Source organism: Grammomys surdaster, unplaced genomic scaffold (genome assembly GCF_004785775.1).
Source record: "Grammomys surdaster isolate TR1022 unplaced genomic scaffold, NIH_TR_1.0 129, whole genome shotgun sequence".
Lineage (NCBI taxonomy): Eukaryota > Metazoa > Chordata > Mammalia > Rodentia > Muridae > Grammomys > Grammomys surdaster.
In genome coordinates this window covers 19,640,509-19,666,454 of record NW_021604587.1, presented here as the reverse complement: position 1 = coordinate 19,666,454, position 25,946 = coordinate 19,640,509, and the positions used below count along the sequence as shown (strand labels likewise).

Here is a 25,946-nt window from a genome sequence, read left to right as displayed (position 1 = left end):
TCTGCTCTCTGTGTGATTCCTCCACATTGCTTCCTCTCTGCTTGAGCCCAGACAGATGGAACTAGCACAGGAAAAACAGTCCCAGGGCATTTCTCTGAGGAAAGCTATTGCAGAGACACCCCACTGAAGACTTATTTCTTCCACAACTCAGTGATTTTTGATCTTCTAGGAATATAGTCAAACAAACTTGGAATTGGCAAGATTAGCAAGAAGAAGGTTGGTTCTGAGGAGCATCTGGACCCACTCCATCATCTTGTGACCCACCCCTCTTGCTGAGTAGCAGGCTAGAAGGCTCCTTGTGAGTCAAGAGCACACTTGCTCTCAATAATAAAGTCCAAGGTCTCAAATCAATAACACAACTACTCATATAGTGATATCAGAAATCCAGCAGTGGTGGTGAGCTGTGACAAGCCTAGATCCTCGCCTCCAGCATCTAGCTCCAGAGATGGAGGCTTATCCTCACCTTGTGATTACAATACAGATATGCCTGTTACTGAGAAGCAAGGAGATGACAGACCTAGGCAACACATCTGCTGTAGATGCCAGATGCTGGGGACAGACTTGGCTATGAGACAGCATGTTTGCCTCTATAAAGAGGAAACTGTGAGGGGGAGGGGCAGTGAGACCCACAGACAATAAATAAACAAAGAAGGTCATTTCTAATGCTAGTTAATTCCAAGGCAGAAAATAAGAGAGACAAATGGCAGGGGTGAGGCTGTCTCAGGACTTGGTGTTCAGGAGGGCTTCCCAGAATCTGAACACTGGGAGAGGGCTGGACAATATCCATGGGTCGTTCACCCAGAGCCTCTGTGATGGCCCCCATGACCAATTAGCAAACTGATGCTGAGAAGTACAAAGCAGCGAACACGGCCACTGAGTTATTCTTGGATTTCTGCTAAGCTCAGAAGTGAAAACCAATTGACTCTGGAAAGGGGACTACAAATGGACTCTTTGGCTACATTCCCAGGATGGTAAATTTGTTCAACTCACAGTTGGGGGACGTGAAGAGTACTCTGTAGAAAGAATTACTGGCCATTTAACCATTTCAGGGGATATCCAAGTGCCAGTCACAGGACCTCAGAAGAGGAGTGGCTTTGAGAAATCAGAACATTTGAATGAAATGTCCTCGGTAGACACATGACTTCCCCGTTCTTCACTTCTTGAGCCAAGCCTACTTATAACATGCTAGCGAGGTGCAGGCAGAGGCTATTTTGCCAACAGAACATGGTACATAGTAGACCCCAAAGAAACTATTATAGATCAAATCTATAAATCAGTGATTCTGTGGGGGTAGAGAGGGGGAAAGGGAGAAAGTTGGGGTTTCCAACTGAAGCTCAAAGTTGAGAGTTATCTCTAGGTAAGTTGCCAGATGTGATGGGACGACATGTCCACACAGATCCCAATGTTCTTGACTGTCAGCTTGCCAACAGCGGCTCTAGAGAGACCATCTAGAAAGATTTTCTAGAAAGGTATAAAACATAGGACAAACATGGCTGAGAGATGAGATTCCAGCTCAACACACCTTTAAAGATGCCATGTGTGCTGTTATGATAATCTTGACAAGTAGCCTTGGAGAAAGTTAGCTGAAGTTCAAGCTTAGAGCCCTTTAAATTGGTGTTTGTGGATAGCTAAGTAACAGACAATTTCATTTTCTTTAGTTTTGCTTTTAATGAAGACAGGACCAAGACATGGAAGAGGGCCAATAAATAAATAATAGATTAGCTAATTAATTAAAAAAATAACAAACCAGCTGTAAAAGAGCATCACCAAAGCACTGCAGGCCCATCACCCATGAGCACGGAGTAGTTAGAATCCATTCCCAGGTGGAAACCCTTCACGGGCCTCCCAGCTGTGATCAGCAGGCAGCAGGTAGGGGTGGTGCTGGGGGCACGTCCTGATTTTTCTGTGTCTGTGTCATTTTCGATCAACTGTGTCATGGGGCTTCCTGTTTCAGCTCCCAGTTATTCTGAAACAAAAATATGCAAGAAAAACATAGGTCACTGCCAACCGCACTGTGACAGTCACTCTAGTACATGGAAACTGAAAAGGGAGACAGATCAAAAACGCCACTGTGAGCAGGGAATCAAATCAATAACGCAACTATTCATATAGTGATATCCGAAACCCAACAGTGGTGGTGAGCTGTGACAACCCTTTAAAAACCATTCAGGGAAGATCAGAAAGGCAAATGTTCCCAGAATTCCACTGTCTTGTTTAGAGTCACTGTGTTGTGACTTCCCTGTGGGGTCTGATGCCCAGTAAGCTATGAGATTTTACTTCTGTGTTCTTGATTTTTACTGGAGACTCATACAGGACTTAGAAGACACCCTAGGTGATGATATCTTGAGCTTCTGCCCACAAGGACCCAAAGCGACCTCAAGCAAATCCACTGGGAATTCCAATTCAACACCCCTCCTCTCTCGGACTCTGAAGATAACTGTGGACTCACTTGTACTTGTGCCAAGTAGCCTCCATAGGAGAGAAGGAGAAAAAAAAACACAAGCCTCTCCACACACACAACCAAGGAGAGGTTCTGGAATGGCCAGATGCTCATGAAAAATTCAATACCAAGGTGGCAAGGACAGTATAGGGCTGACAAAAGTTCCAGAAAGACTGTGGTTCTATTCATAACTGCATTGTTGCTCAAGGCCCCTGTGGTCAGCCTCCCAAGGTGCACCCTGTTTGCAGATCACATTGTCAGCTCTCCCAAACAAGTGAAAGGGTATTTCCAAAGGCACAGTAGATAGAGAGATGCAAATGGTGCCATGCCCCCCGAAAGGCATTCTGTAGACCCATAGAGCCAGCTCTGCACTCAGATCTGCTATTCACACACACAAACGATGGAACAGGTTTTCTATGAGATGGTTGGAGACAACGCTCCCAAGGGAGCAAGGTCAAATCTAAGCTGGCCACCGTTTCCAGCTGTGATTCTGAACAACACTGCTGACAGCTGAGAAGGCAGTACCACTCAAAACTTCCTGGGACATCCCCTTGTCCCCTCCACAAGCAGCCTATTTAAGATACTACCCTGGGTTTACCCTGAGCTCCAGAGGACTTTGTACTGTCCCAGGGTCTGTTGTTAATGACCCACATTTTTCTGCACCATCAGAGCAGGGGATTGTATGATTTTTTGAATAGTTCCGTTCCCCCAAGAGATTCCTTCACAATGCATAATGTACAAAGGACACGAGAGGCAGGAAATATGGAAAGTTGCTCAGACGGGTGTATTGTGTGTTTCCCGACATGACTGTCGCTGCTGCATGGAGTTAGGAAGTGCTGCAGAGGGAGGGCAGATTGCCCAGCCACTGAGCTCCGGCTGAGCTTCTTCTAAGGACCCTCTCTGGTCTGCAAGTCATAAGAACAAAGCTTCGTAGAGGGTCCAGGCTGTTGATATCGGCAACTGTGGTCATTTAGTGCCTTTGCTATTCTTTAAAAGGCCCCTATTGTCAGTGGCAGTGGGGAAGTTTCTGGAAGCTGAAGAACCTGTCTGTGTGACACCTACACAGTCGGGGGAACAGCACCCACCAACCCCCCTTCCCCTGGTGAATCTCTTGGGAAAACCAGCTTCCCGTTTTGTGTCCTGTGAGCCAGCATTTTCTGACCAGGCTCACAGTATCCGCCATCTGGCCCAGGATTTCATCTGCAGCGCCTTCCTGGGTGGGCAAAGAGAAACAGGAACTGGGTGACGCACCAGTGGCTGACATGGGTGGAAGGAGAAACTGGTTTCCTTTAGTTCTACCCATGTAGCAGAGATAGCTGACTGCCCTGTCCTCACCAGCCTGCCTTCTGAGTGGGATGCAAGAGTCAAATGGAATAGCCTGGGCAGGTACAATATAGCACACCCAGCCAAGTGGGAACTGAAATTGCAGATGTGATAGGCCCTTATAGACACAGCAGGCCAGGCCATAGAAGGAGGAAGTGGACACCCTTTCCAAGGTCACACTGGAAGGGGTACAGCTGGACTAAGACTTGGGTCTTTCCCACCTAGTTCCCATGGGCTAGTGGCCAAACCTGAGAAGTTTCTTAAATTCTAGATTATCACTACAGAGCCTGAACAAGCTGACCTGGGAGCTTTTGCATGAATGAAACTAATTCCTGTGAACCCTATATTAGATGGCGATCTAGTTATCATTGGAGAAGCCCAGGCTAGTCTATTTGTAAGATACTGTAAGAAGTTTGTTCCCAATTCTCAGCAAGTTTCAGGAATGTCTTCCATAATCAAATGGACACTGAAAGCCGGTGGAAATTACCCATTCCTCCCCAGTATTGGGATGAGCCTGAAGGTCACATGGTCACATGTAGGGCCATGCTGCTCTCTGCTTTGGTGAGCTTTGCTCTTCTCGTATACCTTTAACATTTGCTATCAGCAACTCCCCGTTCCCACTACGGATACGCACCTTTATTTTTCCCCAAGATGTTCTGAACAGCCTGGGGACCATGCACACCATACTGAAGGCAAGTGCTCATCATGGAACAGAAACGTAGTTCAGGCTAGAGGTGTCTGTACAGTGAATGAGGCATGAACCCTCAATGTCCCCAGCTTTTCTCTCACCAGGGTTCCTATGTCCAGAACTATATTCATGTATTTCTGAGCATATTTAGAGCCTTTGGGGGCTTGAGTGGGGTGACATGGCTTCTACAGAAGGCTCCTAGCTCAGAAAGTGACTTGTACTGTATGGAGGCTTTCAAGCCTCTAAGACAGAGCCTGAGTCCTCCCAAAGCTGTTCCAACACACCCAGCTTCTCTCCTCCACCACTGACTGAGTACAGCTTCCCATCTGCCAGATGTGTGTTTTTGACCTAAGCCTGGAATCTGTCCTCTCAGAAGGATGTGCCAAGGCCATCTCTTACCAACCAGGCAGGGCCAAAAGCACAGGGATCCCAAAATCCAGAGGAGGAGCTTGACAGCCATACCCAGTTTCCCATCCAGCATCCTGGTTATCACATTCTGCGTATCCTGGAATGACCAGATGCTCATGAAAAATTCAATACCAGAGCCTCAAGAATCTCTTAAGTTGGCTTTTTTAGTAGTCCTTGGATACCTCTAAGGATTGCCTCAGAGTACACCAAAGGTAAAAATGGGCAGAGGGTGTACAGATAATAAAGGTCTGGTCTCCCAGGTTATTTTCTGATCTCATCTTTCCATACCCTTCCCTTTGGCTACTTTTTCTATCTTTGCTAGTTTAAAATTATTTTTCAAAGAACAAAACCTCTTGAACACTTTAGCAGATTTATAGACAACTCTGTTGTGGTCACTAAGAGGCCAAAGTTATAGACAGCCCTGCTATAGTCACTAAGAACCCACTAAATTCAATGGGTCTTTGAAAAGCAGCAGTCAACTCCAAGGTTGGGTTGGAATAAGTGAGACGAACCTCAGCCTTCAAGACAAACAGCAACAACCTAGAGCCACAATCCTTCAAGCATGCCAGTGGCCCCTGTCCCTGGACAGCAGTTCTCAGTGTGCAGGTCTCTGGACCAGACCATTCTCTCTGCAGCAGCATAAAATCACCTGAGGATGCATTAGATATGCAAACTTTCAAGCTTCCCCCTGTGTCTTCTGATTTGGAAACTCTAAGGGTAAAACCCGGGTTGTCCTCACAGCACCCAGAAATAGAAATGCAAGGGCCACCAGTGGCAAGTGATGGTTTGCTCCAAGTGACAGTCTTGTACACAGATGTAGCCTCCACCAACCCTATTGACCACACTTAGCCAAATATTAGTGTCTAGTTTCAGTAACTATTCTCAAGCCACCCAGTGGATGGCCCTTTCCAGAGATCTTTCTGAGAGAATGGATGTAAGGCTTGGGTGAAAAACAATCATCTGGCAGATGGGATGCTGTACTCAGTCAGTGGTAGAGAAGAGAAGCTGGGTGTGTTGGAACAGCTCTGGGAGGGACTCAGGCTCTGTCTTAGGGTATTGAAAGTCTCCATACAGTACACAGTGGGCAGAAAAAATGGACAACTCAAAAGGCTTCCAAGGCTTGAGGAGACTGTAGATGGAAGTCTCCATCTTCTGCTTTTGATATTGGGCATCTGCACAGCACAGACCTGATCTGAAGGGCTCTCAACCCCATGATCAAACCTCAAATCTGCTACACCAAACTGTTTAGCCAGCCCAGGCACCCATCACTGCCTCCTCTCCTTGGTCTACATAGACCTACTGAGAATGTGGGACCCTGAGGTCTCTTGGCACTTCCTTTTAATAAGAATAGAGCCATGCCATCAGCTCTACACACATTACTGTCACCCCGGGAAAGAGAGTAGATGCAAAGCCACACACCTCTTAGTCTGGTCACAGTGAAGTGTCAGAGCATAGGTACCAGACAGAGCAAAGTACTAAGACAGGTAGGAAGCACAGGAGGGCAGGCCAAAAAATTAGGTTAAAAAATTGTTGAATAACAATAACAACATCAACAACAAAAAGCTTAACCTTGTACAGGAAGTATGAGAAGAGAAAGGACAAAGGAAAGAACGGAGAAAGGAAGAAAGAAAGAAAGAAAGAAAGAAAGAAAGAAAGAAAGAAAGAAAGGAGGAAGGAAGGAAGGAAGGAAGGAAGGAAGGAAAGAAGGAAGGAAGGAAGGAAGGAAGAGAAAGGGAGAGAAAACCTAGGAAGTTGTAAGTATATGTTACAGGTAAGATATTTATCCCTCAGTTTCCATGGTTACCTTTGCAGATTTGGGGGCATAGGCAGGAGTACTTGGGGACTGTGGAGACTTACAAAGCCAACAAGGTGACTGGAAGTTCATGAAGTACAGGCTGGTTAGACACCAGTAAAACCCAGTTTTCACACATAACCTTCCCAAAAGGTGTGAGCATCCTAGCTTGGAGAACAGAACCCTGTGAGTTCTGCCTCTGTGCTCCAGGTTCTGATCTTTTCTGTTTCAGGTGAAGAATCAAGACTTTCAAGATCCTGACCACGACCTCCCCTCATCCCCACCTGCTCACACAACCCTGCACAACTGCAATCGTTGGAGAAAGCCTGCCAGCCCAGCCTCCATTTGCTCCCCTGGCCATGCAGACCTGCAGAACAGCAAGCCAATCCTGCTCTCGGTAGCATCACGGACACCACCCTGGGGCTGCCTCCTGATAGCAAACCAGGTGCTCTCTGTGAAATGTGGCCTGACTGGATTTTGAAAAATATCAGGGAGGGGTGTGCTTATATTCTACAGGAGAGAAATAGAGTAGAGACAAACAGATTCAAGTTCAAGTTTCCTCCAGGTCGCAACAAACAGTAGAAGAGCTGGCATTAGGAATCCTCTGCCCAACAATAAAAGTCAACATTGTAACATGAGATCTGGTTGAAAACACAGCGACTAATTATGTAACTGTGGAAGAAAGCAATTACTCAAAGGAAGGAGAGAAGAAAGAAAGAAAAAGGGGTTTTGTGTACCTGAATCTTAAAAATAGAACCAAAGGCTTAAAATCATACCCAGTTGTCTATTGTACACCCCTCTTTTAGCTGCTGAAAAGGTTAATAATTTTCCTACCGAAACTGAATGTGGGTTGTGAAAGAGCATTGAAAAGAAGAAAATTTCCCCGCGGCTGCTAATGTATTATCAGCAAAGCCATCGGGTTTCAGTTTGAGTTGTTTGTATTTATTTGTGAAAACAAAGATCAGATCAGCAGAAGCTTCATCCTAACTATTGTCCTGGAGTGTCTGAGCTTTTTGAGATGGAAAAAAAATAAGAGCCTCACATGTATGTACACACACACACACACACACACAAACATGAGAAGTCAAAACAACAGCTTAGGAGGAGAATACATTTAACTCAATTCTATCATTTGAAGAAGAAAAGGTATTGCCTCATGTAAAACATGTTTGTCTACAGTTTGTCCAAACATGAGGCTTTATTTGTACTTTTAATTGTTAATTTTTTGGTCTGTTGTATGGTCAGGTAGAGACCTTTAAAAAAAATCTGTAATGTTTGTTTAACACTTTCAGAAGTGAAAATACAGCCATATTATAATTCTGTATAGAAGACTTAAGGAGGAAATATAATTAAATTCTCCTTTCAAAGATCAAAATCATGAGCTTGGAGACATTTCTGAGTAGGAACCTGGATGAAATGCAGAAGAAGTTCAGGTGCTTTTAACCAAGACCTGTTTCAGATGCCAGGTGAGCAGGTTGTTCTCTGAAGTTGTAAAAGAAACCAGACAGTGAAGTGGTTAATGAGGCTGGGAGGGAACTCAGAGACTTCTCTGCGTGTATTTCCATCACAACATGAACAGCAGAATAAAAAAAAAAAGAGAGAGAGAGAGAGAGAAAAAAAAACCTGCCAAAGGAACTCTCCAGTGGTCTCACATCACCGAACAAACTGTTTTTCTACCTATTTTGTGTTGCGGGCTTTTGTTATCACCCCAATCGGCAAATTGTGGCCAATTTTGTCATGGTGTAAGCAGACATTTTGTTCCCAAACTGTTTTCAACATTTTTGCTACCAATTACAGTCAATGAGAAAATGAAGAAGCCACAGTACAAACAGCAAGGGTATTTCTGTACCCAATTAACCCCTTTTAAGGTTAAAGATGCATAGATGTGAACATTGTTGTGTATTTTTGAAAACAGAACTCTAGTAAATTCATATTCTGAAACAATCTAGTCAGTCTTTTGTAGAAAAAAAAAAAGAATCATTAATGATTAACCTGCTGATCGGATTTTGAAACCAGCCAGGAGACATTCTCCTATTCTAACCATGCTGAGACAGAGACTACCTCATTTAATGACATGCTGTATCATTATTAATTTATAAAAAATTACAGAAACCAGATAAAGCTTGAAAATGCAGATGAGACTCCCTGGGAGTCAAATGAATTAAACCAAGGTAAAAAGAAAAACAAAACAAAAAAAAATCACCAGTTAAGCCGTTATTTACTACTGAAAATAAACGACGCCCACGGAGTTCAAGCAATATATTAATATTGAAACCAAACGGCAGTCTTACACCACAAATCATTTCATTAAAAACAAATAAAGAATGACACCTAGCTAAAATGAAAACTCAAGGCTTTATTTGATGAGGCGTTAAATGTTAAGATCAGGACCCGTCGGAAAGCTGGCCTGGCTTTTCTTTCTGCTTTTGTTGTTGTTGTTGTTGTTGTAATGGGTATCATTACAACGAGACACCGACAGCAAAGGACCCTTTCCTAAAGACTCAAGAATGACTTGGAGGCAAGCAGAACATTAGTTCAGAAAGCTCTGCTTGTCACCATCCCTCAGGTTTGAAGACACACACAGCAATGTGTACATTTTTAGCCTTTTAAAATACCAGTATGCCCACACACTGCCTCAGATTAAACCAAGGAGAAAATGACACATTCTGAAACTATTTTCTACAGCTACTTTCCTGATAACACTGAGGCACTTACAATCGAATTAATGAGTTCTTAAAAGCCCAAACAGTTGTCCAGAGAGAGACAGAATTGTTCACAGCAGCCTGCACATCACTCTCGGTTTTTCAGGCATTTCTGTAAGTATTTAATCTTTGTTATTTGTGTTCAGAAAACCTCAGGTTTTCACATCTATTTCAGACAAAGTCTCTGCTCATTGTTCTGGAGAGTTAAATTGAGGAACACTTTGACAAAGCCCACGGAAACGCCACAGTGCTTCCCTGACCTCAGACAATCTAGGAATTGGTGGAGGCTTTCTTGTCCCTTGTGCCTCTGCATAACCTGTTCACATTTGAAATTTCTTTAAGTAGCAAAGAGAGGAAACACCCACAGAGTCTAAGGAGTCATTGTTTCTTCAGAAAGTCAATTTCTGCATAAACAACCACCCAGAAATAAACAGAGGAGGTCACAAACCAAACAGCAAAAAGCTTGGGAGGACGGCTGCACAGAGAGATTGTCAAGATGCTTAGCAGAAGGAATTTGAAGTCATTAACAAGGGAGTCAGTTTTGTTTGTGATCGAGCTAAAAGATTCCCAGTGAAAGGTCGACACTGCTTCTGGTGATGTGGAACGGAGGCGAACACCAGTGAGTTAATATCTTCCATTCAAGAGTGATGTTTAGCAACCTGCCTGAAATTCAGAAGCTTCTCGCTCTAGTTCTCTCAGCCCTTCGAGATTGTGTCCCACCACGCAAGCAGTTTGCCTCGTGGAACACACCAACGGTGAACAAAAGACAGACAGAGCAACTTGAAACAATGCTGTGGTTTACAAGAGACAGGGAATTTCAAGACAAAAGAGGTCACCAGAGTCTGTCATTTTCAGTGAGTATCTGGTGAGAATTTGACTTTAGAATACCCTCCCTGTCCTCCTCATTTAGCAAAACTGGACACTCAAACTCAGAAGAAGTCTGCCATGAACACCTACCACCCTTTGTAAAACCACACAGCCTCATCGCCCTGCATGAGACTTTGGAAATGATGATGGTTTTAGTCATCTGGAAAAAGCAAAGCATGACACGGGTTTGAAGGCTTTCTTCAGAACCTCTGTCCTTTTCACTCTGCTTCACCACAACAGAAAAGTTCAAGTGCACACTCCACCGTGCTTGTGACCCGGGAATTTCTTAAGAGCAGGGTGGTTACACAGCCCTGAGCTCTTCCTGAATAAATGGTCAAGACATTATCTTTTTTAAAAAAATCTCATATTCTGTGCAAAGTATATATAAATTAAAAGTTCTCCTGTATTAAAAATTAATGTTTTAGCAAAATTATTTGACATGTAACCTAGCTGGTTTCTTGTTATTTCTTTCACACACACAACTTGAACTTGTTAACACCAAAACTGGTTAAACTTTGTTTGGTTTAAAAGACATCCATATGAATAAATAAAATGTGGTTTTCCCCTTCATTTACTCTTTTGTTTGAAGTCAAGCTATCATTTATAAAATGATGACAATAATTTTGTTAAAACAAAATTAGTATGTTTAGAGGTCTAGACTGGCTCAGATATAGAGTTGGGTATAGACATTAAGCTCTTTTTTTTTAAACAAGATTTTTAAAAATAAAAGTCTATAAATAGCTGCAACTGAGAGGCAGGAGCCAGATTAGACAAAAGTCAGAAGAGACCCCGACTCAGGATGCTTATCCTGGAAGCTAGGGTCTCAAAGTGCTGCATTTGCTTTTCTTTCTACAGAGAAAAAAATAAAATTGATTTTTCAGTGAAACATTAACTATGTAACAAGCAGAAGGAGTTTGCAATATAAGCAAGGCTAACTTATGAGGAAAGGCACATTATATTCCTGCAGGCTGACCCTGACCCAGCTCGCTGGTGCCTTACACAGGGGATCTGCATAGAAAGCAGGGTGTCTCTGCTTGTAAACTCAAGACTATGGCTAAGCAACTTTTTTTGGCTGAAGGGTGGATCTGTTACCCCATGTCAAAGGCACTGTGGATGGCCCTGGACCCTGAAGAGTGGAGCGTGCTTCTGAGAGTCACCTAGCCCTTTCATTGATGTTAGCTGGAAAGCTCGGCTTAATTAGCTGTAGGGTGCCAACCAATCTCTTTATCAAAGCCAGCTGAAAACAAAACTGAGAGACACAGCTTGTGGTTTCACAAAAAATGTATTTACATGAAATGTATTTTAAAGGGAGTTCGATCCCCAGGCACGATGCCATCTGTGCTGTGTGGTGAGTTTGACATTTAAAGATATCAGAGGTTGTCAGATGTACCTGCCTCCGGTCTATACTTAGCTAACACGCTACCACCCCTGCCAGCAAGCCTTGTTTTGCTGATTTCCAGCTTAGAAATCTGAGAAAAGACTCAACCTTATTTATTTCACACCAATCCTCTCATATTCTCTTACTTCCTCACCTAAGATCTGTTTGGAAGGAAGTGGAGCTGTGGGTGACCAGGGGAAGAAAAGCCAACTTTCACATTGTCACAGGGATGGTGACAGAGTACAGAGTTGGTGGACAGAGTTATAAATGACAGTGGTGATCTCCCCTCATGGCCCACTTCCTCACCCCAAATTGTCTAGGAAAGAGCTATCGTTCCTATCTGCCAAGGTTGGTCTCCTTGACTCTGAAAAATGGTCCACGGTGTCTGAAAAAAAACCAGATGACCCCAAACATTTAGCATCACTTGTAACTGCATCAACAGAAATCACACCAAAGGAGCCATACAAGCCCCTGATAAACACTGGCTTTAGGGTCTCTTCAGTGGGATTTCAGATCCCAGAGGCCCTGGATCAGTGTTGAGCAACTAAGAATGAAGGCTGCATGCTTTATCAAAAGAAGTAAGAGTGACTCGTCACTAACTCACCCCCAGTCCAGTAATGTTTGAGAAATGTGTGAGACACTGTCCCCTCATTTTGAAGGGGTCATTTCCCTGTCTAATTTGTTGGAAATGAAAACTGAGCCATACCATAAATCAGGATAAGCCTCCAAAGACCCAACTAGAATTCTTATCCTGTAGCCAGCAACACCATGAGTCTCAGAGCCTCATTCCTGGGAATGTACAGATACTTCAGGCAGAAAGGGACATGGTCCTTAAAACTCCCCACAACCCTTCTCTTTTTCTTTCAGCTGTGGAGGTTGAGGGATACTGATCCAGGTCCTTAACACAAGCAAGGGTTTATGTGCAGAGGCAGCGTGGCTTTTGAAGGATGCGAGGGAAGTATTTTACAAAGCTGTGCTAACTTAGCTGCTAACTTGTTTTTAAAGTTTTTAAAAAGTCTCTTCTCTGAACCTAGAGCTTTCCCTGTATTTGTTGGATTTTTTTGTAAAACTGTAGTATTATTTCACTGTGTATAATGTATACATGTATACATACATCATATACATATGTGTGCATGTATGTATATCATATACTTAAAAATAAAGGATTTTAAATGATTTTACCATGAGCAATTAAAACCTTTTAAAGAATACATTGTTCTGTTATTATTATTTATTATTATTCTAGAAATTAAATCTGGAGCTTAGTGTATATGAGGCACTGTACCATCCTGAACACACTCCCCAGCCAGGAGAAAGATAGATTGAATCTAATTTGGACATTGTGCAGTGTATGCACATAGCACTTGGCACCACCTAAGTATGCATGCTTTTAAAAGTCATATTTCTCTGTTAAAATTTTTTAAACAAAAAGTATACACAAATATATTCAATAATAAGAGTGTTCAATGTGAAGCTCCACGGCTTCTATTCTGGATGACTGTTCTAAATGTACTGAAGTCTGCTGAGACATACAGACTCTGGGTCTGGGTTGATTTTGATGTGTGATATTTTTATTTGCAAGAGTTTTTGGTAATAAAGTTTATAATTTTTTTCTTAATAATGATGATATACTATGTGAAATTTATCTCAATAAAATTATAAGAATCATGATTTTAAAAATATCTTCCCTCATTGGTTGCCCTCCAAACCCAAGAGACCAGCCTGTTCTGCAGGAGAGCTAGTAGGGACAGTGACTGGAACGGATGACCGCCGCTCTCTGGACCTGTCTTCTGAGCAGCAAACAGCAGCTTGGATTTCTTCTGTGAACTTAGGGGCATCCAGACTTCACTTCCTAAGACTTCTCTTCTATTTCTCTGAGTTGTGGCCTTCATTCTAGAAGTTACCAAAGCTGGGTCTCGAATGTCAAGATGGAGAACAAGGGGATTTACTTGGCCCCAAGCACAGGGTCTCTTAGCTCCACCGTGCTCATAGACCAGCGTGCCCACACACCAGCATGCCCACACATCAGTTCTTCAAGCTCCTTTGTACACCAGACAACTGACTTTCTGAGTCAGCACACACAAGTCCCGGGAACAGTTGGTCATCACCTCTGCTTTACAGACTCTCTTAGAGAAAGAGAAAGACAAATAGAGTCACAATACACCATTTGTGACTAATTCAGGACAGTGACAACTACCCGCACAATCAAACCTGTAGCCCACCAATCCAGTAAGTCCAGGAGACTCTTCTCCAGGTTCCAGACACAGGCATCCAACCAGCCAGTAAGGTGAGGTGCTCTGCCCTCTGTCCCTCCCTCCATGTCGGCCTTTGTTGTTGACACTGTCCCCACTGGTTTATTGGCCTGCACTGCTTGCTCTTTGCTGCAGTCTGTTGCTAGGCTAGAGAAGGAACCCTAATCACCCAGAAAGAATAACAGTCATAATCTTCTCTCAGCACAGTGACAAAGCAGAAATAATCCACACATTCACTTTGACAATTTTCTTCAGAAGGATGGCAGTGTACGCTCTAGAGAGATGGGAGATACATACCCAATCACGAAAGGTTGTATAAGGTGCATTTGGAGTAAATCTGGTCTCATATTGATTTGCTGTCTGTCATCACCAACCTGGGTGCCTGAAGGCTCTTAGACCAGCTTGACTGTGGGTCTTACTTAATTGACAGTCTTTATTTACTCCCCTCCCACCCCCTGGGTTGGGGGGAGAAAAAGCAAACCACATTGTCAAAGCATTTAAAAACAAACCAAAGGAAATCAGGTTCCCAAGCTTTAGGCAGATGTTATTTACCCACAATCCATTTCCAAGAAGTCACTCGGAAACCGGCTCCGTGTTCCTCAGCATTCATTTAGAAGCATGGAATTTCGCCGGTACCGATGACATATATTTGCTTTTTGCTAGTGATAAGTGCAGAGTGAGCTCTGTCTTCATCTCCAGTTTCCCTCTATCTTTGGGATATAACTATCCTAACCTCTTATGTGCCTTTCCGGTCACCGTTGCTGGCAGAGACTAGGAAGCTGGTGGAGATGTCCCAGTGGTTCCCACACTGAAGCCAAGTACCAGTGGCAGCTTGTGCTTTGGGAGCTGTGTCCCTCTTGCTAGGAGGCTGGTCTTCATCTCTTAAGTACCACACATGCCTTATCCGTGAGGCTTTTTGGATGCTGCACCCAAGCATCAAGACTGACTTTCATGGATGGGAAGGCATGGGTGCTCATTGTGAGTTCCCCAAGACATGCTTGGTTCAGAGCTGGTCCTGGGCAAGTATCTGTGGGCTGGGCTCGCCAAGGACATGACAAAGAGCATGAATCAATTTTCTAGCTTGGGACTCGGGTCATTTTAAGGTTGACCCAGACAGACCCATTAAGAACACTGATGCTTTCCCAGGCCCACTGTGTAATATAAGTATTCTACCTGTCCTCACTAGAGAGAAGGAAACCAGCAGAAAGATGGTCAGTTGGCAGCAGATGACAGTTAAGTCAAGCACTGAGGAAGGACCACAGACACTAGCAGCGCATACCTCATTCTGTCCTCCTGACTATAAAGATTTCCCTACCATTCCACTCCATGCTCAATAAGCTACAATCCACACAGACACTTGAACCCCGTGGATTCGAATACCTCCCTTCTTGATTGGACTGTGTCTTTCCAAGACAGACACTATAGCAGTGGTTCTTAACCTGGGGGTCCTGGACCCCAACCCCCTTTTTGAGTCAGACAACCCTTTCACAGGTGTCGAATATCAGATATCCCGCATATCAAGTATTTACATTACAATTAATAGCAGTAGAAAAACTAAAGTTATGAAGTAGATACAAAAATAATTTTATGGTGGTGGTGGGGGTTCACCACAGTATGGAGCAGCAGCATCAGGAAGATTGAGAACCACTGTGCTATAGTCAGCTCATCTCTCCAGCACTGGGTATCCTACCTGAAGTATCATAGCACACCGTTCTCTACCTGTTTATCCCAGAGTCGCGCATGTGCCAGGACATGTGTCCATATGAACACAAGCTCAGAAAACAAAATTCTCAAAGCCTGCCCATTATCCTTGCCAGTGGTACCTTGATAGAACACAGGGGAGAAAAACTGTACTAAGATTGTTTACCCAATTAAATAACATTTATCTTCAGAGGTTTTTGCATGTATAATCTCTGCAGTCAAGGCCAGGACTAGTCTAACACATCTGATTTAATGTTCTCCCAAAGATTCTGAAGGATGGAGCCCAAGAAATCTGCTTGTCCAGGGAAGCATACACTGTGGTGGCCAAGCAGGGGGCTTTCTGGCTAACAAGGGCTCTGGCATGCTTTCCATAAACAGCTTATTAGATTCGTTATTTCAATATCAGCACTATTTCCCGTTTGGGTGTGCAAGGTCCCTTCCTGTTCAGCAGTTTGTTTTTTTAAATACATCTTCATTGAAACTTCCCAGCTGCCCTGGGAGGTAAAGGCTGGGTGCACTCAGGCCTGCTATCTGTTCATTTGTCTATCTGAAAGAAAAAAAAAAAGCTTGTTTGAACCAGCAGAAAGACCTGATTTGGAGTTCCTAGGACACAGATCTCCTGGCAAAAAGACCCAGAGCCCAGCCTCCTGATTCCCATACCCATGTCCAGGGGCTGTCCAAATGAGACAGCCTCAGTTCTTTCAGGACTTAGCCCATCCTAAGGGTACAGAGGGGAACCAGCATAGAATGGGTTCAGGCCATGGTGCTGTGCCCTATAACTAAACTCCAGGGCACTATCTAGTCTGTTTTGAAGTCCCGGCTTTATAACTCTTTCGAACTCCTTGGGTGTGGCCTGCATCTCCCAGTCAACCATGGGACATCCAAGGGCTCATCTCAAGGGGCTTTAATAACACACTATGAGGGAATGATTAGTGAGGTTCATCACCAGAATGCAATCGACACACATGGCGGGCAACCAAGAACACCTTGATCCTCTGGAAATCAGAATCCTCGTACTTCACTCCACATTGTCAAGCTCCAAGAAGCCAGGCCAGAATATGGAAGCCAGAAGCAGAGGACCACTGTTCCAGAATGACAAGGAGAGGAAGACCTGAGAGTGAGCAGGGTTTTCTCTGATTACTGAGTTAAGGTCACTTTAGAGTGGTGACCCCATCTCCAAGAGAATGCAGCCACAAGCAGCCTGTGGACTCCTCCCTAGCCTGCTCCATTGCCCAGGACCTCCTTTCCCTTCAAGCACCCAAGCAATGGCTCAATTTACTGTCCTTGGGTCACCGAGCTGTATGTCTCACGGGCCAGAGTCGAACAGAGTACCCAGGGGAAGTTCCTGTCCTCCTGAAATTCTAGAGTCAGGGCTACATCGTGGCTATATGAATCACATCTCCAATCCTAGCATTTGGAAAGCAGAGACAGGAGGATGAGAATTTAAGGCCAATCTGGGCTATATATGATTTCCAGGCCAGCTTAGGTTACAGAGGGAAAGAAAGAACTGGGCTGGAGAGATGGTAAAGTATCTGTCATGCAAGCACGAGGGGCTGAGTTTGGGTTCCCGTCACCGATGTAAAATTAGGTGTGATCCAGCTCATCTTTAGTCCTATCTCAGGAGGGATGGGTCAAAAGGATCCCTGGAGTTCACTGGCCAGACTGTCTAGCCAGTTGGTGAGTGCCAAGTTCAGTGAGAGACCCTGACTCAAAATGACAAGGTGACTGGGTGGAGAACTATCTGGGAAGACACGCTGATCTCTCCATTCGTGCATTCGGATGTGTAAACAGCCATACATACAATACACACAGAGATAAATCAAGAGGGGGTGGGGGAAGGGAGAGAGCAAGGAGACAAAAGTACACAGGCCACACTCATTTCGTGCCAGATCAAAATGCGGGGGAGGTGACATTTGGAGCAGGGCCTATCTCATCAGCCTGTGGCGTACTTGTCTTTTTCCCTGGGGGAGTTAGAAGGCCAGCTCTTCCTGGGTCCTCCTGGTTGACTTGACGTCCTCTTTGGGAGAATGGCAGCCACGATCACCTGCAAGGCCTGGTGGGTCGCTTGTGGCAAGCACCCCATTAGGCCACCCAAGTCTTTGCAGCTTTTCTGGTCTTTTGCCACAGAGGCTAGCAGGAAGCTCATACCCTCCAGGAGGAGATAGGATCCTGCTTGAGCCACTCTAGAAAGTGTTTGAATCATTTGCTTCTTGCCTCTGACTGCTTTTCTTCTGCAAGGCTAGAAAGGGTGGGGCTGGGAAGGGTGGCTTCATTTGCTTAACTTTTTTTTTCATTTTTAAATAATGTTTTTTTTTTTCCTTCAGTTCAGGAGATCAAAACTAAGGCTTTAGGCTTGCTAGGTAAGCACTCTCCCACTGAGCTATCTCCTTACCCCATGACATCTTTCTAATAAACAATCCACATAGATTTTTAGAAAGGAGAATGACGGGAAGATAAAAAGGCAGAAGAAAAAAAGAGTAAAAAGAAAAGGGGGAGTGTTTGGGAAGCAAGCAAGGCGGGAAGGGAACTAGCACAAATACTAACCTCCTGCAGAGAGAACCAGGAGAGAGCCGCAGTCTCCTTTTTGACTCAAATATTATTTTGCAGAGTATTTAAAAAGTGGTTACAGAAATAAAGTAGAAAGACTCCCACTGTTCGGTAGAGAAGCATCCACAGGGGAAAACCCATCTCACCACGAGAATGTTGCTTTGCTACCTGGCCTCCTAGAGCAGAGTCTTAGCAGCAGGGCAGTCAGGAAGCCAGGAAGACTTATCCTCCTCGAACTGTTAAGTGTAGCCAGGGAGTCCCTGCTAATGAAATAAATCTCTGCCCGTGGGGGAACAGCAGATACAAAGGGAGGCTCTGGGCAGCGGCAGGGGGCATCCTTCCAGCCCTTTTAAGAAGTGTGGTTTTAATGGAAAGTGTTTTAAGATTAGTGATGATTCTGCAATTTATCTGAAAAGTCAAAAGAGGGTTTCAAAATGATGCTCTATAGACATTTGTACTTGTGACTCCACAACCCCCATCGCGTGCTCCAGAGAAGGCTGGCTGGTCTCCAGAGCCCAGACTATGCGCTACATGGAGAATGCTCTAAAACTCTAATAGTGTCCCTTTGGCCAGCAGCCCCAGCCTGGCTAAACTCCGAGCACCTCTCGGCCATTTCCCTTCACTCTGGCCTCAAACCCAGTTTGCATCTTCCCGTTTTTTTCCGTTCCTCAGTTTTTTGTTTCAGCCTTCTCTGTCACCCCCACCTTTCCAGTTCTCTCTCTCTCTCTCTCTCTCTCTCTCTCTCTCTCTCTCTCTCTCTAATTTTCTTCCTTTTTCTGATAAGCCCATTTCACACTCTGCTGGACACTCCCTCCCCCCTCCCCGTTTGGAAGCATATTTCTGATATTACATTCCAGGACCTCTTCCCTTGGTTCCACCCCATTAGTCTGGTTACCCCTCTTTTGAGCCTGTTAACTTCTTCATATACCTCCTGGGTATAATCTTCACGAGTGGGCAAGCTACGTTCTTTTTCCTGCTCAGACAGCATCCAGGCGAGCTCACCCTCTTTAATTCTTGTGAGCTATGTGTCCCGTGTCTTTCTCTCCCCTCACTAAGGTTCTCTGTCCCTGTGTACTTTCTAGCTCTGTATTCTTAAGTCTATGTGTGTGGTCTGTTTTACAAAGAATTTATAACAGGGAAAGAGTGGGGGTGGGTGAGTGAGGTGGGGGTGGGTTTGTGTCAGATACAGGCTTCTTCTTCTCTAGACAACTAAGGACAAAGGTAGCTACCAGTCCACACTATTTCACACCCTGTGTCCAGATGGTGTGCAATGTCTAGTTTTGAATCCACATGAAGTCAAATACGTCCTCAAATAGTACTTAAACTGCCTGTGGATGAGAATAAACAGGGATTTCCCAGCAAGATGTCTCAGAAATCTAAAGATGCACTGTCTTGCCACTTGCAATGCTACCTCATTTGAGGGGGAAAAAAGCCTGTTGTGTTTTGTGTCACCCAGATAACTATGTCACACGTGAAGGCATCTGCAGTCAGGCAATTTCTTCATTATGTCACCACCCTCCTATCAGGATTGTTAGTGCTGGCCTTGGTCACCCATGTGCTACCACAAAACATCACTCAGGTTAGAACAGTATTTCCTGTCAAGAACAATGTGAATTGTTGGTCACAGGGACACCAACTTGTGTGGAGTTGAATATAATTAGTGTCTATTCCATGGGCTTTACAAAAATACTATGGCTCTAGAATGTGCTATCTAATAGAGGAATGTATGCTGGGGTAAAGATTGAAGGGATGTCCTAGAAAAGGCATAGGAAATAGTTTTCTCAGGTCAGAGAGTGGTTGTGGACTTTTGTTTCATGGGGTTTTAGCTCTCCAGCTAATACAAACCACTCATAGATACCTTACAGAGGGACTGGGGATCTAGCTGAGAGACACAGGGCTTCCCTGGAAAGTATGAGGCCCTGGACTCAACCTCCAGCATTGTAAAAAAGAAAAGATTACACTGGTAATTCTCATTTATATATTTCTCTTAGTAAAATAGCACATTAAGACATATACACAAGAGAATTTTAAAAACATTTTTTAAGCCGGGCGGTGGTGGCGCACGCCTTTAATCCCAGCACTCGGGAGGCAGAGGCAGGTGAATTTCTGAGTTCAAGGCCAGCCTGGTCTACAGAGTGAGTTCCAGGACAGCCAGCGCTATACAGAGAAACCCTGTCTCGAAAAACCAAAAAAAAAAAAAAAAAAAAAAAAAACATTTTTTAAAAGATACAAATAAAAATGAAGTCAACATTTCAAAGCCACAGGTCAGATCCTACCTAGTTCAAAGTTCACATAAGGCCACCAAGTCTACAAGACATGTTTTTCATGTCCTCCTGAAAGAGGCCCAGTTTCGCCGTAGACTAGAGAGCGATACTACAAATACAGCTTCCCAGTGAGGAAGGTTCCTGGCTCAATGGCATTGTGGTGTCTCAAGCTGGAGCAAACAACCCTGAGCTTTACCCTGCAGACAACAGTACAGAAACATCTAGATTAAAGGGTTGGGATCCTATGCTGATCTAATCACAGCAAGAAGAAACAGCCCACCCAGGGCCAGGTGCAGTAGAGGCAAAGAACCCCAAGCTGACACCCCCTGAACCAGAGAGTAATTCTTGGATGTTCTGGAACTCAATTTATAGACTAGGTTGGCTTTGAACTCACAGAGATTTATTTGCCTCTACCTCCCGTGTGCTGGAATTAAAGGCATGCACCACCACACCTGGGTCTTTTTGTTTTGTTAAAACAAAAGTGACAAAAAAGCACACAACTTAATCAACCAGACCCACAGAGTATACAACTTTTGTATGGTTAGAGTAGCCATCCTGAATGGAAGTTTGTCTAAATTCTTACAAATCACATCTAGCTCCTAATTTTACTACACAGTGATTCAAACCCCCAGTTTTCAAAGATGTGTGTGTATTGTTTAAACTGTACTAAAGTGGACACAGGGCACTAAGCATTGTGACCACATCTCTGTGTGTGCTTCAGTGCCCTGTGCCCATTCATGCTGCTGTGCAGTGGACAGCACTGCCTTTCTCTAGGATGTGTTTGTCTTTCCAAACTGAAACGGCCTCCCCACCCCCTCCCTGGCAGCCCCAGTGCTTTCTGCCTTCCACTCTTTGTCTATAAAGTTATCTACCGTTGCTTTCTCAGAATTGTGTTCCCACTTTTTTTTTTAAACACTAATAAATATCCCCAACACCATAAGCGTGGGAGAGGGTGACAGTTTATTGACTACACTGTCCTGCAACAAGTAAATCCTGGTCTGTCATGACCCTCTCCAGATCTGCTGGCAGGAGGGACACTTTTACAATCTAAAAACCAGAAGGTGATTTTTTTTCCTAATTGAATAAAGCACAGGAGCAAGAACACTACCAAGAAACCTCAGGGACACACTACCAAGGGGTTTGGTAAATGACACACTTCTAAATCTGATACTTTAAAACTCATTTCAGAAGTCAAATAACCCAGGCTGCCAGCTCCGACCCACCCCCCACCCCCCTGTGCATTCTCTAGACTCACTCTGTCACCTCGAGGGAGGGTGGGGGTGGGGGGGAGCTATTCGAAACAACAGGAAGTTTCTGTGGATCCCAACATTGGCCCCCGGTGACTGTAAGCCTAATTCAGTGAGTCATTCCCCCAAGACAGAAGACACACAGCGATTGAAGTAGACTGTTTAGTATTTCAAAATAAATAGAAGAACTGACAAAAATTTGGGGGGGGTCTTGTTGATAAAAAAGCAAGCTACTTTTAAAAAATTCGTCTGTAAGTGTCAAGAAAGGCAAGTCTGATTTGTTTTGTATTATGAGGGTCCTTACTGATTTTTTTTCAATGTTATCTTCTAGAGGCATTACAGGGCCACAGGAAAAAAGTTTCTAGGCAGGCAAATAGTAATTAATAATTTCACAGGTAAGTTTGTGTGAAATATAAAGTTTATGAGCTATGGAAATAAAGCACTGTCTATAAATATAGAGATTTAAAAAATCACTGGCTGAGAATAAGATTCTTTTAAGGCACTGCTTCTGCGTCATAAAGACCACAGAGTAGGTAAGCCCCTGGCAGTTCGGATGGAGAAGTATCTCCACATCGTATTGCTCTCAGATCTGAAAAGCCCTGATGTTGGGCCAATGCAACAGCTTGTCTGAGGAAATAATACAAAAGCCAGAGTCACAGTGTCATTCAGACTTAGGTAAATGTCAACTCGTTTTAATTTCTGAACTAGCTCCTTTTGGAGACACCAGACATTTGGTGTCAAAAACAAAACAAAACACCAAAAAGCTGAGGTTAACTAAATTCTCTTTCAGAGACCTCAAATGACCTGTCTTCATGCATAGCTGTGCAGGTAAAATATACAGAATAGAATATATAAGAACACACAAAGTGGCAGTAGCTAATATTTATTAATAGACTTCCTAGGAACAAGAAGAGAATGAGCTGAGAGGGTCAGACTCTATATTTGACAATTAATTAAGCTGGAAACCCAACACCCAAGTCCCACACCCACACCACCAAAAGTCTCTCATCATCCTTCTTTTAAATAAAAACAAAAAAAGCTGGACCCTCAGCAAAGGCAGTCAGGTGACCGGTGAGGCAGCAGCCCTCCACACCAGGCTTCATGTCCATACCCACGGTGGGACCCTGAAATCAACAAGTCGTCAGACCACACACCAGGCAGGGCACGCTCATTTCCCCGAGGGAAAATAACTATGTTTAAATTGAAAGTATGACCAAGCCTGGCCTCGAGGCTGCTAAAACGATCCTGAAGAAGTTTCAAACACACCGAGTTAGCAATCTGTCTGTCTTCAATTACAAAAGCACTAAAAACCAAAGTCAGCTGATTATGCTCAATGCTCCCAAGTTCAGGGATGACCAAGCGAGCCTCTGCCATAGAAACCCCTGTATTTTCACTGAAAGATTAAAAGAGCCCTCGGACGCTCACTCCTGTCCAGCCACATAGCAGGTGGCAGAGTCCTAGGGGACAGTGAGCTCCACAGGACCTTGTAGTGGACATTTTGTTTTACATCCCCCCACCTCTGACCACTAAATATTGTAGCTAAGCAGGAGGCAGCTATGTACCAAACTCACATAACTGTGAAAGCCACCACCCGGGAGAAAGGTGACTTAAAACGATCCAGGGGAGGATAGAGTGGGTGAAATGGACAGCCCCAGGCCCCCAAGGGGGAGCATCACATTTTCTAATGAATAAGAGTGAAATCAGCCTTAAAGAGAATATCTGCATATCTGTTCCTCAACCGCAGGGCTTGGGGATCTGCAAGAACCCTTGATAACTGGAGAATCAATGTCCCAGACACAGAAGCAGCAGAGTATGTGGAATTAATTTGACTTTGGGATTTAATTCAAATAACTTAGGTCTGTGGGATAGAAGACAGGTAGCTGGTCTAAGAAGCAACAGAGACGTTTTGCTTTCTGGAACATTCCATGTAGTGGGACCTGACTTAGGTGGGTGAAGTTCTTGACCCTGAACAGAAAATAAAATGCTAAAAATAGTTACGAGAGTATGGCCTGTCTTCGTAGTCAACCCTAGAATGTAGAGTGTGCTGCATGTCTGTGAAATACAGGCAGAGACTCTAAGAACAATGACCCCATACGGGATCCTCAAAGAAACATGCCAGAGCCCTTGAGACAGGGCTTCTTCTCATCTCTGTCATAAAATGTAAGCACAAACTTCCCTGTGAAACCATTACCCCTGAGACTTACCTCAGAACCTAGGAGAAAAATCACTTACTCAGAATCCAGATCTTCCCCAAGAGGGTGAACGCAGAGATGCCTTTTCTAGGGGTAAGACAGATTGAGGTGTCTCCAACAGTCTTTTTCCCACCTCGATTTTCTAATCTTGCTTTTCTTGTGAGACAAGGTCTCACAAGTTTACATAGCCCAGGCTGCCCTTCCTACCTCAGCCCTGCAAGTGCCTGACATTAGAGATCTCTGCCATCATGCCTGGCTGCCTGGCTTCTTCCCACTTTTTGACATAAACAGCAATACTTTACTGAACCAAGCACAGCTTACACCAGCCAGACCTCTGGAGATCCCTGTTTCCTCCCAGTCAGCCTCACAGCCCAGTAGAAGTAAGTGTATGTAGTAGCCTTCCAGTTTTGACACTGGGCTCCACTTAGCAACCCACACAAAAAAGAAGCCAGCAGAGGGATGGGCAAGAGGCAGTGTGTGGGCTTCATTGGTAGGCTCATGGGACTGGAGAGTTCATATGAGGTCCCGGGTGACGGTTCAGTATTGTGGGTGCCCTGCCTCTGGCAGGGACTGGCATCTGGCCAGACTGCAGCTCCTCTGTGCTCTGCTCTGTTTCCAGCAACCTGTACTCCTGTTTCCTTCCTGGTCTCTCAGCTATGGAAAAACACAAACAAGGAGGTGGGACCATTTTAGGGAGTCTGAGAGACAAATGTTGTGTGTCCCAGTCTCACAGAGAAGTGGGAAGCCACAGAAGACAGAAGGGCCAGCACAGGACTCTGCTTCCAGGACAATGGACACACCCGAGGGTCACTTCCTTTTAGCTTCTGTCTGCCCTCAGAGGCAAGAGCCTCCAAACCCCTCAGCTGACAGGGACCAGGACTTGAGAAGGGAAGAGGGCCTGGGAAGGTGAAGGTAGACTATAGTCTTGAAATGGATCATGAGACTGAGCAATGGTCACTGTGGATATTAAAGTCACTCTTTAGGAAAAAGAGAGGAAATAAAACTTCAGATTTTCTTAGAGTTTTGAAATCACAACAGTCTCAGATTTTGGATAACTACATGTCATAAAAACAAACAAAGGGATGCATACTGCTACCAAACTGTTTGTGTCCTGTTGACATATACAAATGCATGTGCTCACACACACACAACCTCATGCAAGGGCTTGAAGAAATATATTCTTGTGTATTCAACATGAAGAAGAAGAAAAATGCATTTTTCCCACAGGAACGGCCACCTTTTCAACCTTGATATTCTACAACGTTGTTTGGGACAAATAAAGAGGAAAGTGTTGGAAAGTGGAGCGGGGATCAAGAGCCTTACACCCCACCCCCCCACACCCCTCCCAGTCCAAGCCTCAGCAGGAGGCCAGCAGCTGCGGAGAGGCTCAAGCTGCGTCATTTCTTTCTCAACACCGCCACCTACAGGGGCTGCCAGGAATAACACTGAATGGCGCGGCCCAGACACTCTTAAAAGAAAAACATTCAGAACAATCGCATCACGGTTTTTTTTCTTCAGTTTCCTGTTTATTAGTATTTTATCTAAGAGCAGAACAAAAGTCTACAAGGGGGTGGCAAATGCACGGTCCTACTCACAATAACATACACAGTTTTCAAATACAAGGGAATTATATTTTTATACCAAATCTACCCCAGGCAGGCCTTTATAAACCTCTGATTATAGTTGAAGAAACAAAAAGAATGAAATTCTTTAGCACATTAGAATTATAAAATATTTTAAAGATTTTTAAAAAGGGGGATGGGGAGAAGGCTCAGTTAGTGAAATGCTTGCCCCACAAGCATGTTAAAAATAAGTAAATAAATAACAGGCCCTGCGCATTTATAATCCCAGAGCTAGGAAGGCAGAAATAGGACAATTCCTGGGACTTCCCAGCCAGCCCGTCTAGCCAGCTGATAAGCTCTGGGTTTGGTGACGAATCCTGCCTCAACAAGTAAGGTTGAGAACAATCGAGGAAGACACTTGATGTTGAGGTCTCATTTGAATGGTAGTATTCATTTCTATATACTTTATCGGTAAGACTTTGTATTTTGTTAGACATATCTGTGAAGGCAATGGAAATGTAAGCGTCCGTCCTGGCTGTTTCAGAGATTGGTTGGGTGATGGAAAGGATGGAGGTGAAGGGTG

The 25,946-nt window shown here is 44.2% G+C and overlaps 1 long non-coding RNA gene across 1 annotated transcript in view; it reads right to left on the bottom strand.

Moving 5' to 3' along the window:
- Positions 1-1,658: 1,658 nt before the first annotated feature.
- LOC114612270 overlaps positions 1,659-25,946 on the bottom strand; it is a 56,509-nt gene continuing 32,221 nt past the window's right edge. Inside the window, exon 3 of the long non-coding RNA XR_003709974.1 lies at positions 1,659-1,966. This is a non-coding gene — a long non-coding RNA (uncharacterized LOC114612270). The remainder of the gene's footprint in view (positions 1,967-25,946) is intronic.